At 45.8% G+C, this 20,563-nt stretch overlaps 1 protein-coding gene across 7 annotated transcripts in view; it reads right to left on the bottom strand.

Annotated features, from left to right (window-relative positions):
• The window catches only part of KLHL15 (kelch like family member 15), a 113,552-nt gene that overhangs the window by 77,915 nt on the left and 15,074 nt on the right, over positions 1–20,563 (bottom strand). For 2 of the 7 annotated variants that reach the window (XM_033948417.1, XM_033948414.1), the window contains exon 2: positions 3,784–3,854. The exons of the other annotated variants lie outside the window; for them this stretch is intronic. The gene's annotated coding sequence lies outside the window, so the exon portion shown is untranslated. The remainder of the gene's footprint in view (positions 1–3,783; positions 3,855–20,563) is intronic. 7 annotated transcript variants of the gene reach the window in all.

Genomic DNA, 20,563 nt, shown 5'->3' with positions numbered 1-20,563 from the left:
CCAGTAACGAGCTCCTTTATGAACCCTTGAAAAAGCCCTTTTGGGCGAAACGGGTCCCGTCAGAGCATGCTAGAGACACTACATTAAATGGATAAGTAAAAAGGGGTACTAGACAGGGTTGCCCCTTGTCGCCTCTTCTCTTTGTCACATTGGATCTCTTGCTTCGAGAGATCTCTGCTAATACGGAGGTTAGGGAAGTCCGTCTTGGAGGTCATGAGTTTAAGATTTCGGCATTTGCAGATGATTTGTTAGTTCATTTGACCTAACCATGGGCTTCCTTCCCCACTCTTATGTCGCTTTTCGAAGAGTATGGTGATTTTTCTGGCTTTCAGCTTAATTATGATAAATCCTTGGCGCTAGCTACTACAGACTCTGTGCGTCGGGAGTGGCCAGGTCGGCTTCCTTTACGTTGGGTGGACGGCTCGTTCAAGTATTTGGGGGTACAGCTCACGAGCTGCATGGGACTGCTATATCGTGCTAATGTTGATGCTTTGTTGGCCGCTACGACTTGTAGTTTTGAGCAGTGGATGTCCCTGCCTCTTTACTTCTATGGCAGAATTTAATTGTATAAGATGGTTGTTTTTCCCCGCTGGCTATACGTGCTCCAGTTACTGCCCCTTTGCCTTCGGCGCAGGGATCTTCAACAGTTTCATAGGCAGTTGACTCGCTTTCTTTGGCAGGGTAAGAAGTCTCAGATCTCACTTACTTATCTGTTTGGCCCGGGAAGGATCGGTGGTTTGGGACTTCCGGATATAGGCCTGTATAACTTGGCATATCTGCTTTTTTATTTGGGTAACTGGTGCTTATGGAGTGATGATTATCTTTCTTGGGACTTCGAATCTGCTCTTTTTCAACCTTGGCACCTGTTTTCGTTGTCCCAGATACCCGTCCACCTTTTGCCCCCCTCATTTCGGTCCAGTGTTCTTTGGTCTTGGTGCTTCTGCTGGAGGGCCTTGGTCGGGTTGCTGGGGGGGAGGGGGGTGGTTGAACCTCAGGATTTGGATCAGTTGTCTATTCGGGGTAATCCGCAGTTTCTTCCTGGCAGCGATAACCCCATCTTTGGAGAGGGTTTGCTTCTTCTTGAACATTTATTGGACGCTATGAGGGGGCTATGAAATCTTGGGGAGCTCTTTCCATGCTACATTCATTAGGGGTGGGTGGTTTATTCACCTACAAACAAATTCATCATCATGTGGAGTCCTTGGCTCGCCCGAGCCTACGGTTTCATTTGGGCCACCATCTTCGACTCTTTTTTGCCCAGTTTCATGCTAGCGGCCTGACGGTGTTTGCGTTGCATGGCGCTTTACGATGTCTCTCTCCTCGGAAGTCTTATGAGGCTTTGGTGCATCGCTGGGGGAGAGATTTGGGCGTTTTTCAATTTCCCTTCCCTTATTAATCGTATTTCCTCTATTTCTATCAGCGCCGAACTGAGGGAATAATTTTGAGTGGTCTATCGAGCATATTTTTCCCTAGAGCGGATACATAAAGCTGGGAGTATTTCTTCCTCCACCTGCCCTAAATGTCACCAGGGATGCAATTCATTTTTTCATGCATTTTGGGGTTGCCCTCGTGTGAAAATTTTTTGGAGGGCCGTACTCCGCTTCCTGGAACAGCTTTTTGGACAATCTCTTCCGATGTCGCCAGTGGGCTTGCTTTTGGATCACTATGAATCTTTAAAGATGGCTGCTCGGGGACATCGGTTGTTGATCCGGAAGGCTGCTGTTATAGGAAAGATGATCATACTTAGTGTGTGGATGCAAGCAACCGCACCTGCTTACTGGGCTTGGAGGAATCACTTTCATAATTTGATGCTCTTGAAGCAGCTGCGCCATGCCCGCTTATCCTTCAAGCGGAAGAAAGTTTTCCTGCAGACTTGGGACTCCTATATTCAATCGCTTTCCCCTAGGGCCAGAAGTCTGGTCTTAAACTCATTTAGCTGATGATACCATGTGCCCTCAGCTGTTTACCCGGGATGGTTGGTATGCTGTTTGGTTGAGTGTGGATGTTTGGTATAAATACACAGGTGTGTGTGGTGTTAGTTGGGTAGGATGGGGATCGATTCTGTGGGTGGATGGTTGGGGTAATGTTGTCTTGTTTAATGAGTGCTGAGCGGCATAAGAACACAGCTTGCTCAGCAGTCTCTTTACTTTCTTGCTGGTTTAGGGATATGGGTAAGGCTTCGGGGGGCTTCGGGGTGGGGTGGGTGTTTGCAATCGGGAGTGGGTGGGGTTGGGGAGATTATTTGAAAAATTGTTTTGTTGTACTTTTGGTGATCTCGACCTTGTTGTATTCTTGTTTTGTATTGTGTATTTGCTGATTATGCACCAATAAAACATGATTTATACTAAATGGATAAGTAAAAGAAAATTTTGTGTTGTTTATTTTTGAAAAGTGACAGTAAGCAACACAGTTGTAAGCAATTAAGCTACACTTACATAAGGAGACAAGCAGATGAATTCAAGTTGGACATTTTTAGATATTGTGGACAAATTGTCTTTAAAGACCTGCGTGCCATCCTATGATTGAACCCGAAGTGAGGTGTTAGATTGTTGTGATTGTATCCAGTTTTGCCTTACTTCTTCATCTTCTACATCCTTCTAGTGGTTATTAAGTTGAATTGAAGACATGCAGAAACCCCAATAACTGCCAAATTCAGAACCCCCCTCCCCCCGATCCACCTCACAGATTGTGACCTGTGCTGCAGCCTGCCTCAGCTCTCTTACAGTAGCTGGAATCAAAGAATCACTGCCTTGTGCTGGGAATACCTCGATGCTGATCTTCTGGCTGCCAGTCAGATACCCACGCTGACCAATGGACATGCACAGGAAAGAGCAGAGGTGAAAAACGCAGCTGGTATCCTGCGAGACATTGCTATGACTCATAGGTACGCCTAATAGCCTGCACTCGAACCTCAGTTCAGTAGTGGAAGAAAAAATGTGGGGACAGCCCCAAGTCCCTAAGAAATCAATGCAGGCTGGCAAACAGGTACCCACTGGGATCGGCCTGTCAGCTGCAGACCGAAATCTGTGTGTTCTCAATGCTGGCAGAGCTTCAGAATCACTCCGAGTACAAAGCCCAAAAGAGGGACGAAAAGACCAAATAAAATAAGAGAGAGCAAAACAGAAACACTCCTTCAGGCATGCATGGAGAAGGGATAAACTATAGGTAGTGCTATAGCTCCCAGTGAAGTACAGGAGAGTCACAGAAAAAATCCGGAATGGATTCCTTCTGCATATGGTTTGCAGCCATTGGGATACAACCCACTTGTCTAGAACAGGGGTAGGCAATTCCAGTCCTCGAGAGCCACAGGCAGGTCAGGTTTTCAGGATATCCACAATAAATATGCATGAGATAGATTTGTATCTCAAGGACGCAATGCATGCAAATCCATCTCATATATATTCATTGTGGACATCCTGAAAACCTGACCTGCCTGTGGCTCTCGAGGACCGGAATTGCCTACCCCTGGTCTAGAATATCTCACCTATTGCACTGGAAAGACCATTGGTCTGACCCAGTAGGACTGTGTTCTTATGTAGTCCCCCATACCCATCCCAAACTATGCCAGATATAGAAGTCTGACTTAACTGGTTCTTGGAGGGGAATTAAAATGGCCACCGCCAAAAGAACAGGAAAGTGCTTCAAAATGCTGCCATACTCAGTGGACCTTTCCATCACCTTTATGAAGCTGAATGTGAGAGGATGGAGATTCACCTTATTCTGTTTCACAGAACCACTACTCACTCCAGAAACACATATGGCTGAAAACACATAAGTACTCACAATATCACCAGGATTTCCCCAGCACCCAATGTCCTAATCGTCTAAATCAGTGTTCTTCAACCTTTTGACACCTATGAACCAGCAGAAATAAAAGAATTATTTTGTGGATCGGCACCAGTCCGCAGACCGGCAGTTGAAGAACACTGGGCTAAGTCATGGGCCAGACCCCGCCCATCTCCACCCAATCTCTGCCCCAGACCCTGCCCCCTTAATAGTACTAATTGCAACAGCACAGTTACTTACCGTAACAGGTGTTATCCAGGGACAGCAGGCAGATATTCCCACACATGGGTGACGTCACCGACGGAGCCCCGCAGCGGACAGCCTCGAAAGCATCTTGCTTGAAGATCTCGAGCTTTCGATTGCTGCATCGCGCATGCGCGCGTGCCTTCCCGCCCAAACTAGGGGGCGCATCTCCTGAGAGGATCCTCAGTTCAGATACCAAGCTAAGAAGCCAACCAGGGGAGGTGGGAGGGTTGTGGGAATATCTGCCTGCTGTCCCTGGATAACACCTGTTACGGTAAGTAACTGTGCTTTATCCCAGGACAAGCAGGCAGCATATTCCCACACATGGGTGACCTCCAAGCTAAATCAAAAGGGAGGAGGGAAGTTGGCAATTTAAGAAAAAAGATTCTGTAAAACAGATTGGCCAAAATGGCCATCCCTCCTGGATAAAGTATCCAGACAATAATGAGAAGTAAAAGTGTGAACCGAGGACCAAGTGGCAGCTTTACAAATTTCCTCAATAGGAGTTGATCTGAGGAAAGCAACAGAAGCCGCCATAGCCCTGACTTTATGGCCTGTTACTCGACTCTGTAGAGGAAGACCAGCCTGAGCATAACAGAAAGAAATACATGCAGCCATCCAGTTGGAGATAGTACGCTTCGAGACGGGATGACCCAATCTATTTGGATCAAAAGAAATAAAAAGTTGAGGAGAATTTCTGTGAGGTTGAGTACGTTGAAGATAGAAAGCCAACGTACGTTTACAATCCAAAGTATGCAAAGCCGCCTCACCAGGGTGAGAATGTGGCTTAGGAAAAAATACCGGTAGAACAATAGATTGATTGATATGAAAATCAGACACTACCTTAGGTAAGAATTTGGGATGCGTACGGAGTACCACCTTGTCATGGTGAAAAACAGTAAAAGGTGGATCCGAAACCAAAGCTTGTAACTCACTAACTCGACGAGCTGAAGTGAGAGCAATCAAGAAAACAGTTTTCCAAGTAAGATATCGAAAATGAGCCAAGTCAATAGGTTCAAAAGGAGGCTTCATCAATTGAGCCAAGACCACATTAAGATCCCATACCACAGGAGGTGGTTTGACAGGTGGGAGATTAAAAAGACCCTTCATAAAACGAGAAACTAGAGGGTGTGCCGAAAGTGATTTCCCCTCTAAAGGCTGATGGAAAGCAGCAATTGCACTAAGATGAACTCTAATAGATGTGGATTGAAGACCTGACTGGGATAGATGAAGTAAATAATCCAAAACGGAAGCCAAAGAAGAAGAAGTTGGCTGAAGATTATGAGTGGAACACCAAGAAGAGAATCTGGTCCACTTTTGACTATAACATTGACGAGTGGACGGTTTTCTGGAAGCCAGAAATACATCCTGAACAGACTGAGAAAATTCAGCAGAATCCATCAGGTAGAAAGGAACCATGCTGTCAAATGAAGAGACTGCAGGTTTGGATGAAGTAAGGATCCCTGACTCTGAGTGAGTAGAGAAGGAAAAACTGGCAGAAGAAGAGGTTCCTTGATGCTGAGTTGCAGAAGAAGAGAGAACCAATGTTGTCGGGGCCACCGAGGTGCTATGAGAATCATTGTGGCATGATCCGACTTCAACTTGACAAGAGTTTTGAGAATCAGAGGAAAAGGAGGAAAGGCGTAAAGGAACTGATTCCTCCAGTCTAGTAGAAAAGCATCCGCCTCGAGACGAAGAGGGGAGAAGATGCGGGAACAAAACAGAGGAAGTTTGAAGTTGTTGGGTGACGCAAAAAGATCCACCCGAGGAGTCCCCCATCGATTGAATACTTGACGAAGTGTGGGGGAGTTGATCGTCCATTCGTGAGGTTGAAGCAGACGACTCAATTTGTCTGCAAGGCAATTCTGAATACCCTGAATATAAACGGCTCGAAGAAAGATGTTGTGTGAAATCGCCCAATGCCACAACTTCAGAGCTTCCTGACACAGAGGATGGGAACCCGTCCCGCCCTGTTTGTTGACATAATACATTGCTACTTGATTGTCCGTCCGAACAAGGACTACTTGGTCGTGAAGGATGTGAAGGAAAGCTTTGAGAGCAAGAAATATCGCTCTGAGTTCCAACAGATTGATATGACATCGACGATCTGTGGCCGTCCATAATCCTTGCGTACGGAGACCATCTACGTGGGCTCCCCATGCGTACTCGGACGAATCTGTTGTGAGAACTTTCTGATGAGGAAGATGGTGAAACAGCAAACCTCTGGAAAGATTTGAAGAGAGCATCCACCAGCGGAGAGACTTCTTTAAAGAAGGTGTCACCGTTATATGGCGAGAAGGTGGATCTAGAGCTTGTTGCCATTGGGATGCCAGAGTCCACTGAGGGATGCGAAGATGTAGTCTTGCTAAAGGAGTCACATGTACTGTAGATGCCATGTGACCGAGAAGGACCATCATTTGACGCGCCCTGATAGTTGATAGGGAAGCTACATGATGACAAAGGTTTAAGAGAGTATTCTGTCGGTTGAGAGGAAGAAAAGCTCTCATGCGGACAGAATCCAACACCGCTCCAATAAATTGGATCGATCGAGTTGGAACTAACTGAGATTTTGGGAAGTTGATATGGAACCCCAGACTTTGAAGAAAAGAAATAGTCTGAAGGGTCGCTTGCGTAACCCCTGTAAGAGAAGGAGCTTTTATAAGCCAATCGTCGAGGTAAGGAAAAACTTGCAATCCCTGGGCTCGAAGGGCCGCGGCTACCACAACCAGACATTTGGTGAAAACCCGAGGAGAGGTTGCTAAGCCAAATGGAAGAACCCTGTATTGAAGGTGAAGGTTCCCCACCTTGAACCTGAGATATTTGCGAAAATTTGGATGAATAGGAATGTGAGTATAAGCCTCTTTGAGATCCAGTGAGCACATCCAATCCCCTTGATCCATGAGGGAGTACAGAATCGGGAGAGAGAGCATGCAAAATTTTTCTTTGACTAGAAATTTGTTGAGAGCTCGGAGATCCAGAATGGGTCGCAAATCCCCCGTCTTCTTTGGAACCAGGAAGTATCTGGAATAAAACCCCTGGTTGTGTTCGAGAGGAGGAATTTCCTCCACTGCTCGAAGGTGAAGAAGAGCCCGAGCCTCCCGAAGAAGAAGGGGAAGTTGCGAGGAACTGGAAAGACACTCTCTTGGAGGGTGATCTGGAGGCACCTGAAGCAGGCGCAGAGAGTATCCCTCGCGGATGATCGTAAGGACCCAAAGGTCCGATGTAATGGTTTCCCAGACAGATGAAAAAAGGGAAAGGCGACCTCCGATGGGTAGGGAGGAATTTGGATGTAAAGAGGTTGGAATGCTCATCACTGGACCGTCAAAAAGACGGAGCTGTTTTGGTTGGAGCAGGTGTCTGGGGCTTTTGAGGACGTTGTTGTTGTGGCCGCCTAGGTGGAGGCCTAGAAAAAGCCGGTGTGGACTTCATGGGGTAACGACGAGCTGGAGGTCTGTAAGCTCTAGTCACAGAAGGTTTTGGTTTCGGACGAAGCAGAGAGGCGAAGGAGCGCTCATGCTCAGAAAGCCTTTTAGTAGCTGCTTCAATAGAGTCATCAAAGAGCTCAGAACCTTGACACGGCAGGTTTGCTAATCGATCTTGTAAATTGGGATCCATATCTACAATCCTGAGCCATGCAAGACGTCTCATAGCCACTGCAAATGCCGAGACTCTGGAGGATAGCTCAAAAGCATCGTAAGATGCCTGCAACATGAATAGACGTAACTGAGATAGAGATTGAATAATATGTTTATATTCAGAAAGGCGTTCTTTGGGCCAGTCTGGGCAAAACGATGACAACTGCTTCAAAAAATGGTTAAAATATGAAGTAAAGACATAGTTGTAATTCAAAATTCTATTTGTCATCATAGAATTTTGATAAAGTCTGCGCCCAAACTTGTCCATAGTTCGCCCTTCGCGTCCTGGTGGAACTGTTGCAGACACCTTAGATGGGTGAGCCTTCTTCAGGGAGGATTCCACCACTAGAGATTGATGAGAAAGTTGAGATTTCTCAAACCCTTTACATGGAACAGTACGATACCGAGACTCCAGCTTCGATGGAATAGCTGTCACAGAATAAGGAGTCTCCATGTTACGTAGAAATGTCTGCTTCAGCACCGGTGTCATGGGTAGACGTAAAGTCTCCTTAGGAGGATGAGAAAGTTCCATATCCGCCAGATATTCAGGCGTGTATTTTGAATCGGAACGTAAATCAATATTAAGAGCCTGCCCCATGTCGAAGACAAATTTAGCAAAGGAAGCAGACTTCGAGGTCGAGGCTTCCTCAGGAGAAACAGAACGAGAACGATGTGTCACTGAAAAAGATGGAGAAGCCTCGCGTGAATACTGAGATACAGGCTCAGATTCAAGATGCAAAGTGATGGAAGATGCTCCACTGCCTGTCAGAGGAGGAGTGGCTGAATGTTTCCGCTTAAGGCTCCGAGTCGGAGAGGTGCGCGGAGTACGAGACTTAGTAAGAGGAGATTTTTCTCGAGACAAATGCCTCGAAGGTGGTGTCCTCGACCTCGAATGCCTCGATGAAATTGAAGAGGCAATGGTAGTATGAGCTTTGGAAGTAAGATCAGAATGCTTCGAGCTCTTTGTAGAGGTAAGCTTCGAAGATCGAGACCTGTGCTTGGATCGAGGTAATGCTTGTTTAGCCCCATGTTCAGATGAGGAGTCCGACGAGGAAACCCTGGATCGAGACCTGCGACGAGGAGATCGTCGAGAAGGTGCAGATTTTTGCTCAGGCTGGAGTTGCGCAGACAGAGTCGAGGCCGGTACCAACTGAGCCACTATTGAGGAAATTTGCGTAGTCAGAATTGACTTCAGCATATCCTCAAACATGGGGACGGAGACCAAAGGACTCGGAGTCACAGGAGGTCTCGTGCGTTCCAAGGAGGGCGACCTCGATCGAGAGTATTCCCTGGACTTGGAAGCACGTTTTGAAGGTCTGGAAGACGGAGTCAAACCTGGGGCCCCAGGTTGAATGGAGGTAGACTCTGTCGGCTTCTTAGGGATGGTACCTGAAAAGGAAGCAGGAGACTTACCCCCCAATCCAGGCTTCGAGGACATCGTCGAGGCCTTCGAGGCCGAGGACCCGGAGGTCTTCGAGGCCGAGGCCTGTCGAGGAGGCGAGGTCGAGGTTTTAGTACTCGAGGTTGGACCCGGAGTCGAGGATTTTACAGATGCCTCGACCGAGGCCACAGCTTTTTCAGGCTCCATACGAGGAAAAAGCTCCAAAAACCTGTCGCAGCGGCGTTTAAAAGCACGAGGTTGAAGAGTGAGGCAGCGAAGACAATCTTCAGGGCGATGAGTCGACCCGAGACAGATCATACACCGACTATGTGGATCAGTGATGGAAATAGTCCTACCGCACTGATAACACCTTTTAAACCCGGTAACAGGCCGGGACATAGATAGGACAAAGTCCGTGTCGAGAACGGAGAAGAGAGGCCTAGGCCTCAATCTTCCAACCCGACGCTAAAGAAAAACAAAAAGATGTTTTTTTGTTTTTTTTTTATATATAGAAATAAAATAGAATTAGTATAGAAACACAGCGACCGAAAACAATAAAAAGTACTCAGCCGCGGTGAAGAGAAGGCACAACGCTACGGGAACCAAGTCGACAAGTCTTCTCGGCTCCGCGGAAAACGTTGAACTGAGGATCCTCTCAGGAGATGCGCCCCCTAGTTTGGGCGGGAAGGCACGCGCGCATGCGCGATGCAGCAATCGAAAGCTCGAGATCTTCAAGCAAGATGCTTTCGAGGCTGTCCGCTGCGGGGCTCCGTCGGTGACGTCACCCATGTGTGGGAATATGCTGCCTGCTTGTCCTGGGATAAACTATTTTTCCATTCATTTTTCATATATACATGCAATATTATCTTATTAACACATAATGGATAACCACAAAATTAAACTACACAAAGCACATTGTACATATGCTTCTCAACATTAATTCCTACCAAAACACAGATTATACAGACAGCAGAGGTAAATTCTTAAAATTAACACAATTCAATCACTAAATTGAACCACAAGGTAATGGCGGAATAGAAATCTCTAATGCACAGGTGTCAAAGTCGGTCCTCGAGGGCCAGAATCCAGTCGGGTTTTCAGGATTTCCCCAATGAATCTGCATGAGATCTATTTGCATGCACTGCTTTCAATGCATATTCATTGGGGAAATCCAGAAAACCCGACTGGATTCCGGCCCTCGAGGAGGGACTTTGACACCCCTGCTCTAATGTAATGTAATGTAAATTAAAAACTAAAACCATTCCCCCTACCTTTGTTGTCTCCCTCCCTCCATGCTGTGCCTTAACTTCTGGCCGTTTTATGCCACCCTCAGTGTTATCTTTGGGCCGGCTCCCTCTTCCTCATTGACGCAGTGCACAAAGACACAGGAAGTGGCTCCTCGCAGGTTCCACGCCTGAACTGGAAGCCTTCCCTCTGATGTTGCGAAGTCAAGAGAGAAGGCTTCCGGTTCAGGCGCGAGACGTGCATAGGAGCCGCTGCCCCCGTCTTTGTGCATTGCGTCAGTGAGGAAGAGGGAGTCGGCCACATCGATCGGACTGGCAGCTGAAGAACACTGTCTCGGGCCCAATGCACGTGCCGGCACTGCAGACCGACACCAGTCCGCAAACCGGCAGTTGAAGAACAGTGGTCTAAATGAAGCACCATCAATGTGCACATAAACTTCCTGCTCCCAAAAAGGGTTTATGTTTTTGGGTTTGTTGTGCATGCAAAGGGTGAAGGAAACAGGAGCTGGGGGGAGGGGTCTGGCACTACCCTTAGAATACTAGAAAAAGAGGATCATAAGATGATCAAAGAAAATATTATATTTTAATTACTCCAAGAAATAATGATCGCTAAGAATTGCTGATCAAATGTGAATATTTCATCACCTAAAAAACTTTGTAATCTTTATGAAGCATACATGACTAAAGAATGGAGCACAGGATGCGGACTTCCAATGATGTCTAAATCATAGGAGGTACTATGATCTGAGTTTTTGAATTTTATAATATGCTCATCTCCCATAGTATATTAAATGTTTAGTGAGATCTCCTTCATAAAACTTAAGTGAAAGAATACAAAGATTTTTAGGTGATGAAAATATATACATTTGATCAACATTTCTTAGCGATCATTATTTCTTGGAGTAATCAAAATATAAAATTTTCTTTGATCATCTTATTACCCTCTTTTTTCTAGTAAATTTTTGATATGGGTAGGATATCATTTTAAGAGCCTGCATCTGATTATTTAATATTTGACTACCCCTAGAATAGGCAGACCCAGTGCCTAAATACCCTAGGCTCAACTCAACCAGGAAACCCAGAAAAGGAACAAACCAGAAGATGGATGATCTCTCACAAGTTCCTAGTTTCATTTGCCTACTGGAGATAAGAGAATACTGGCTGACCACAGAGCTTAACATTCTGTATGACAGAGCTCAGTTTAATGCTCTCTATCGCTACCTGCTGGTGGATGGTCATAACCCCACACATCTCTGGATTCATCTGTTGCCGATGACAAGGAACATATTGTTAATCCAGCAGAAAGGTATTGCCTTAATTCCCCTATATTTTTCTTTTAATTTAGTAACCTTTAAAATGGACTAACACAGCTAGCACATTACTTTATCTGAAATTTACTTTATCTAAAATTTCACCTAAAGTCCAAGAAAATGACTCTGCCTATTTGGCTAACATTGCTGCCTGGATGTCCTGCCATCATCTGAAACTAAACATGTCCAAGACTGAGCTGCTCCTCCTCCTCCATCTCAGTAAATAATACTGTCATCGTTCCAGTTGTCTTCGATTCCGACCTCTCATTTTCTATGCACATCGCTTCTATCTCTACAACATCACAAAAATTTGCCCCTTTCTCTCTGAGCACACTACCCGGACCCTTGTCCACACTCTTGTAACCTCACACTTAGATTACTGCAATCTACTTCTAACTGATCTCTCGCAGTGCCTCCTCTCCCCCCTGCAATCTGCGCAAAAGGCTGCAGCACGACTTATCTTCTACCAACCTCGCTACACTCATGTCACCCCTCTCCTTAATTCACTTCACTGGCTCCCCATCCACCTTCACATACAGTTCAAGTTCCTATTGCTGACCTACAAGTGTGTTCATTCTGCTGTCCCTCAATATCTCTTCTCACCTTATACGTCTCCCAGAGAACACTGTTCCTTAGATAAGCTGCTCTTAGCAGTACCTTTCTACTCCACTGCTAATTCCAGACTTCGTTCCTTTGTTTAAAATCAGACTGAAATCCTTCCTTTTTTTTAATATAGCCTTCGATCTATAACCCTACTCCCCGCCCAACAACTCACCAGCAGATCAACCGATCCCCTTAACTGTATCCATTACATCCAGTTTGTCTGTTTAGATTATAAGCTCTTTCGAGCAGGGACTGTCTTCTTTCTGACTCTGTACGTCTGGTAGCGCTATAAAAATAATTAATAGTAGTAGTAAATTAAAAATAAAATTATTTTTTACCTTTGGTATCTGGTCTTTTGATTTTTCTAATTGTGTTGGTCCCGGTTTCTGATTTCTGCTATCTAAGAACATAGCCTTACTGGGTCAAACCAATGCTCCATCAAGCCCAGTAGCCCGTTCTCATGATGGCCAATCCAGGTCCCTAGTACCTGGCCAAAACCCAAATGTAGCAATATTCCATGCTACCAATACAGGGCAAGCAGTGGCTTTCCCCATGTCTTTCTCAATAACAAACTATGGACTTTCCTCCAGGAACTTGTCCAAACCTTTCTTAAAACCAGCAACGCTATTCGCTCTTACCACATCCTCTGGCAATACATTCCAGAGTTTAACTATTGTCTGAGTAAAAAAAAAAATTTCCTCCTATTGGTTTTAAAAGTATTTCCTTGTAACATCATCACGTGTCCCATAGTCTTTGTAATTTTTGATAGAGTGAAAAAGCACAGTATACTTACCGTAACAGGTGTTATCCAGGGTCAGCAAGCAGCTTTTCTCACATATGGGTGACGTCATCCGAAGGAGCCCGGATGCGGACGCCTCACAAGCAGACTTGCTTGAAGAAACTCGAAGTTTCAAGTCACCCGCACTGCGCATGCGCGGGTGCATTCCCACCCAACGCAGGGCGCGTCTCCTCAGTTCAGATAGCTAGCAGAGAAGCCAAGCAGGGGAGGTGGGGAGGTTGTGGGAATAGCTGCCTGCTGTCCCTGGATAACATCTGTTATGGTAAGTAACTGTGCTTTATCCCAGGATAAGCAGGCAGGTATTCTCACATATGGGTGACCTCCAAGCTAACCAGAATGGGATGGTGGGAGTGTTGGCAATTTAGGAGAATAAATTTTGTAATACTGTTTGGCCAAAGTGTCCATCCCGTCTGGAGAAAGTATCCAGACAATAGTGAGAAGTGAAGGTATGAACTGAGGACCAAATAGCAGCCTTGCAAATTTCCTCAATAGGTGTAGATCTGAGGAAAGCTACTGAAGCTGCCATTACTCTGACCTTATGGGCTGTGACTTTATTGTGAAGGGGTAATCCAGCCTGGGCATAGCAGAATGAGATACAAGCCGCCATCCAGTTGGAGATGGTACGCTTAGAGATAGGATGCCTTAACTTGTTTGGATCGAAGGAGACAAAAAGTTGAGTAGTTCTGTGTAGTTTGGTGCGTTCCAAGTAGGCCAAAGCACGTTTACAGTCCAGAGTATGAAGAGCTGATTCTCCAGGATGAGAATGAGGCTTTGGAGAAAACACTGGAAGTACGATGGATTGGTTGAGATGGAATTCTGAGACCACTTTAGGGAGGAATTTAGGATGAGTACGAAGAACCACTTTGTCATGATGGAAGACAATGAAAGGTGGATCAGCAACTAAAGCTTGCAACTCACTGACTCTTTTCACTCGGCCCCAGCACACTTGCCTGCTGGCTGCCGAGCCTTCGTTATCTCCTGAGCGGAGAGGAGCATGGGAGCACTGCTCCGCCCCCCTCCTGAACCTGCAGGAGATCGCCGACAGTTAAAACTGCTTGCACCAACGGAGCCCGGCCTTTTCACTCGGCCTCAGCACACTTGCCTGCTGGCTGCCGAGCTTTCGTTGTCTCCCGAGCGGAGAGGAGCGTGGGAGCACTGCTCCGCCCCCCTCCCGAACCTGCAGGAGACCGCCGACAGTTAAAACTGCTTGCACCAACGGCGTGCTGCCGTTTGGCGTGCCGACTAAGGCATACGACAAAGGCGCGTGCGCCTTAGCACGCACCTTTGCAAAGTGCCTGCGCGAAGTGCCTGCGTTGAAGCGCTGGGCCCAAAGTCAGGAACCACACAACCAAACCCCATACCCTCAAACGCAGGGACAGTGACCTACTTCCACGGTAGGCCCAGACCTGATACAGCCTGGTAACCCGCTCTCCGGAATTAGACCTCAACGAACAATCTTACTACAGATTTGTTACTGACTGGACATCTTGCTACAGATCCAGACCCAGAACTCCAGCCTGCTTTTTCAGGTGTTGAGGGTGGAGCAGTAAAAGTTCATAAAGCAAGAGGATCACCTCCTTCCACATCCCGAACCAACAGGACCCTAACATCGGGACAGGTCCACACAGACAGGACCTTCAGACGATAAGTACGGTAACCTCATCCTTCAATCCCTTTGTTAGACTGTTTTGTCATTTCTACTATAACTTCAGCCATTAACCCCCCCTTCTTTTTTTTTGTTAGTCTAATTTTGTCATTTCTTCTACCATTTCTGCTGTTAAACTTCTGCCACTCCTATTGTTAAACTTCTGGCATTTCTATTGTTAAACTTCTGGCATTTCTATTGTTAAACTTCTGGCATTTCTATTGTTAAACTTCTGGCTTTCCATTATAACTTCAGCCACTATTAATTGACAATTCTTCAACCAATAGTAGCAGTCTTTTCAAGCTGGTAAATGATCTATACAATAATGAATAATTTATCGACGCCCCCAAAGAACCCACCCTAACCGCAAACTGACTGACTTTTTCAACTCCAAAATACAAAAACTAAGGTCCTCGCTAACCGCCCCGGCCAAAACCCACTGGTGCTACCCCATTCTACTAGATTCCGACGACTCCAGAGCCGACCTGAACTGGGACTTATTCTTTTAGTAAATACTACAATAAGTATGCCAACTCCTACTGCAGACTAGATACCTGCCCCCCAAACATCATGAAATCGGCCCCAGTCAATTTCAAAGCCAAGATGCTGACTTGGATCAACTTTCTAATATCCTCAGGGAAGTTCCCTGCAGAACAAGGGCACATTTTGATCACACCAATTTAAAAAAATGCAAAAGAGCCATCTAACATTGCATCCAACTTCAGATCTATTGCCAATATCTCCCTGGTAACCAATATAGCAGAGGGGATAGTAAACACCGAACTCACCACATATTTGGAAAAACACAATATCTTACATGGCAACCAATCTGGTTTCCGTTCAGGTCACAGTACTGAAACAATTTTAGCATCTCTGCTTGTCTACCTTCTTCAACTCTTCAGCCAAGGCTCTAATACTGCAACTCAATCTGAACAGCGCATTTGACTTGGTCGACCACGCCATTCTGCTGGATTGTTTGATGTCTATTGGAATCTCTGGTCATGTTCTCAATTGGTTCCATGGATTCCTGACAAATAGAACCTATAAGGTGCTTAAAGACGACACTATCTCCTATGGCTGGGACAACCCCTGTGGGGTCCGACAAGGCTCCCCCTTGTCCCCCACCCTGTTCAACATCTACCTTGCCTCCCTAGGAAACCTTCTGCAGAGCCTAAAGCTCAAATTCTTCATTTATGCGGACGACATCACCATAGTCATTCCGCTCTCCGGCTTTTCTCCTGAGCTACTAAACTCTCTATCCTTCACTCTAACCCAGATCGAACTTTGGATGGCAGCATTTAAATTAAAGCTAAACCCGGAAAAAACTAAATTCTTCTTAGCAGCCCCAAATGACAAAATTAAGGAAACCATGCTACATGTCAATGGGCTGGTTTACTGCATTGAGCAATCCTTAAAAATTCTAGGTGTCACTTTAGACAAGCATCTCACACTGGAGAAACACATCGGCCTAGTATTTAAGAAAAGTATCTCGGTACTTTGGAAACTAAGCACCATTAAAAAATACTTCGATGACGCCTCTTTTAGCCTGTTGGTCCAATCTTATATCCTGAGTATCCTGGACTACTGTAACATCATATACTTAGGCACCTTCAAGAAAATCACCAGGAAGCTGAGGCTGGTCCAAAATACTGCCATCCGCCTCATCTTTGGCCTGAAGAAATGGGAACACATATTCCCTTTCTACCACAAGTTGCATTGGCTGCTGTTCGAATCCAGAGTTCTGTTTAAGTTCTCATGCATCTGCTACAAAACTACATTCGGTATGTCACCGGATTATCTTTACCCTCACTTCAACCTGAACTACAGTTATAAGAGCTCCCGCAGAATAAACCTGTTCACTTTTCCCTCATTGAAATCGTGTCAACTCAAAAGATTCTTCGAAAGAACCTTCTCCTTTCAAGCGGCCAAACTAAACTCATGGCTCGCCCAAATCATTTTCGATGCCCCATCATATCTCAACTTTAGAAAACAAATCAAAACCCTACTTTTCAACAGACCAAGCCCTTAATGCCCCCTCCTCTTTAACGGCTCCCACCTCTTCCGTAACATCTTCCCCTCTTCCCTTCCCTCCCCTCTATGATGGTTGCTCCCCCACTTAACCTTCTATGCTTCTATCCCCCTTCTCTTTTCAATGTATTCTCTTACTGCATACACTGTATTCAACCCTTCCCACCTAAATTGTAAACATAAGACTAATTTGCCTCTTTGATTTCATTGTTATGTTCTCCAATTCCAACCGCACCGTATGTATTTTTCATCTGACTGTTATGAACCGCCTAGAACTCCCTGGGTATGGCGGTATACAAAAATAAATTTATTATTATTATTATTATCTTCGAGCAGAAGTGAGGGCAATAAGAAATACCACTTTCCAAGTGAGATACTTGAGATGAGCAGTATCAATTGGTTCAAATGGAGGCTTCATGAGTTGAGTAAGGACAACACTGAGGTCCCTAACCACAGGAGCGGTTTGAGAGGAGGTTTAACATTGAAAAGTCCTTTCATGAATTTGGAAACCACTGGATGAGCAGAGAGGGGTTTCCCTTCAATAGGCTGATGGAAAGCCGCAATTGCTCTGAGATGGACTCGGATCAATGTAGACTTGAGGCCAGAATGGGATAAGTGCAAAAGGTAGTCCAAAACAGAAGATAAGAAGAAAAGTTGAGGCTCCTTATGATGAGAAAAACACCAGGTAGAAAATCTAGTCCACTTTTGGTGATAACATTGTCTAGTAGTAGACTTCCTAGAAGCTTCTAAAACATCTCTTACAGATTGAGAAAACTGAAGAGGAGTTATGTTGAGAGGTACCAAGCTGTCAGGTGGAGCGACTGCAGGTTGGGATGGAGCAGAGATCCTTGACTCTGTGTAAGGAGAGAAGGAAAAACTGGTAGAAGGTATGGCTCCCTGCTGCTAAGTTGAAGTAGAAGGGAGTACCAGGATTGTCTCGGTCACCGAGGAGCGATGAGAATCATGGTGGCATGGTCGTTCTTCAACTTGACCAGAGTCTTGAGGATGAGAGGGAATGGAGGAAACGCATAGAGGAAAAGGTGCGTCCATTCCAGAAGAAACATCTGCCTCGAGGCAATGAGGGGAGTAAATCCTGGAGCAGAACTGAGGCAGTTTGTGGTTGTAGGGAGCTGCAAAGAGATCTATCTGAGGCGTTCCCCATTGTGAAAAAATGTGATGAAGAGGCGAGGAATGGAGTGTCCATTTGTGAGGTTGTAGAAGACAACTCAAATTATCTGCTTATTCAATTTTCCGCCCCTTGAATGTAGTCAGCTTTGAGGAAGGTGTTGTGGCGGATTGCCCAGTCCCAAACCTTCAGAGCTTCCTGACAAAGGGAGGCAGATCCCTTCCCTCCCTGTTTGTTGACATAATACATGGCGACTTGGTTGTCCGTTCGAATGAGGACTACTTGGTTGTGAAGCAGATGTTGAAAAGCGTGGAGAGCTTTGAAGATCGCTCTGAGTTCCAACAGATTGATGTAACACTGACGATCCATACTGGTCCAGAGGCCTTGAGTACAGAGACCATCGAGATGAGCGCCCCAAGCGTAGGTCGAAGAGTCTGTCGTGAGGACCTTCTGATGTGGGGGCATTTGAAAAAGCAAGCTTCTGGAAAGATTAGAAGAGAGCATCCACCAACGGAGAGACTGTTTCAATGAAGGAGTGACTGATATGTGTAGAAACATAGAAACATAGAAAAATGACGGCAGAAAAGGGCCAAAGCCCATCAAGTCTGCCCACTCCAGTGACCCTTCCCCCATGAGTTTGCTCACCAACCTCCTGCCCTTACCTCATTAGAGATCCCACATGAATATTCCATTTATTTTTGAAATCTGCCACGCTGTTGGCCTCAATCACCTGCCGCGGGAGTTCATTCCCTCCCCTGATTTTCAGCGGATGCCCTCTGGTGGATGAAGGTCCCATAAGACGAAAGATATCCTCTTCCACCTCGATACGACCCGTGATATATTTAAATGTCTCAATCATGTCCCCTCTCTCTCTTCATTCTTCAAGTGAGTACAGCTGCAATTTATTCAGCCTTACTTCATACGGAAGATCCCTGAGCCCCGAGACCATCCTGGTGGCCATCCGCTGAACCGATTCAACTCTCAGCACATCTTTCCGGTAATGTGGTCTCCAGAATTGAACACAATATTCCAAATGAGGTCTCACCATGGACCTGTACAGTGGCATTATGACCTCTGGCATCCTGCTGATAAAACCTCTACGGATACAACCCATCATTTGCCTTGCCTTGGAGGAAGCCTTTTCCACTTGATTGGCAGTTTTCATGTCATCACTAATGATTACTCCTAAATCCTGTTCTTCCGTGGTCCTAACTAAGGTCTCACCATTTAACGTGTAAGTCCTGCATTGATTTCTTTTACCCAGGTGCATCACTTTGCATTTTTTAGCATTGATGTTGAGCTGCCAAGTCGATGACCATTGTTCTAATAGTAGTAGGTCCTGCGTCATACTGTCAGGCATAGTGCTTTTACCTACTATGTTGCACAGTTTGGCGTCATCGGCGAACAATGATATTTTTCCTCTGAGCCCTTGGGTCATATCACTTATGAATATGTTGAATAGGATTGGACCCAAGACTGAGCCCTGTGGCACTCCACTGGTCACATCTGATGTTTTGGATGGGGTCACAAACTTGCGTCCATTGAGTTGCCAGGGTCCACTGAGGAATTAAGGTGAAGTCTGGCAAAAGAAATCATGTGTACTGTGGAGGCCATGTGACCCAGAAGTACCATCATGAGTCTCGCTGAGATGGAAGAGCGGGGAGATACTGTATGACAGAGGTGATGAAGAGCTTCCAATCGTTGTGGAAGAAAAGCTCTGAGTTGGATAGTGTCCAGAACAGCTCCAATGAATTGTAGAGTCTGTGAAGGCTGAAGTTGAGATTTGGGAAAGTTGATTTTGAATCCCAAACTTTGGAGGAACCAGGTAGTCCGTTAAGTCGCTAGAATAACCCCTTGAGATGTTGACTCTTTGATGAGCCAGTCATCGAGGTAGGGAAATACCTGAAGACCATGGTTCTGTAGAGCTTCTGCCACCACTACTAGGCACTTGGTGAACACTCTGGGAGATGAAGCTAGACCGAAGGGCAGCACTCTGTATTGATAATGCAGATTCCCTACCCGAAATCTGAGATATTGACAGGAGGCCGGATGTATGGGAATATGATTGTAGGCCTCCTTGAGATCCAGAGAGCATAACCAGTCGTTCTGCTCAAGAAGGGGATAAAGGGATGCCAGGGACAACATGCAAAATTTTTCTTTGACTAGAAAGTGGTTGAGAGCCCTGAGATCCAGAATGGGTCGCAGATCGCCCGCCTTCTTCGGAACAAGGGAGTAAAACCCCTTGTTCTGTTGTTCCAAAGGAACTGGCTCAATAGCATGGAGGCGAAGCAGAGCTTGAGCTTCCTGAAGAAGAAGGGCGGTCTGGGATGGACTGGAAGGATACTCTCTTGGAGGAAGGTCCGGAGGAACCTGATTGAAATGAAGAGAGTATTCTGCCTTGATGATGGTAAGTACTCAGAGGTCTGATGTAATTGTCATCCATCGGTGGTAAAAAAGATGGAGACGACCTTCTATAGGGGAAAAAGAAGGCACAGGCAGAACGATGGAGGTTATGCTCTGTTCTAAGCAGTCAAAAAGGCTGAGTAGGCTTAGGTGCAGCAGAAGGTTGAGGTTTATGCTGCTGTTTTTGAGGCTGCTGCTTTTTAAGAGGAGGACGAGTATAAGGAGCCTGCCTCGGAGCAAACCGCCGCTGATAAATAGGAGGAGGGCATGCAGGTTTAGCAGGAATTCACTTTGGCTTAGGTCTGACAATAGAAACAAAGGACTTTTCATGGTCAGACAATTTCTTGGTGGCTGCCTCGA

The sequence above is a fragment of the Geotrypetes seraphini genome, chromosome 6, assembly GCF_902459505.1.
Source record: "Geotrypetes seraphini chromosome 6, aGeoSer1.1, whole genome shotgun sequence".
Lineage (NCBI taxonomy): Eukaryota > Metazoa > Chordata > Amphibia > Gymnophiona > Dermophiidae > Geotrypetes > Geotrypetes seraphini.
The sequence above is the reverse complement of the archived record's forward strand: the minus strand, read 5'-3'. Positions and strand labels throughout refer to the sequence as shown.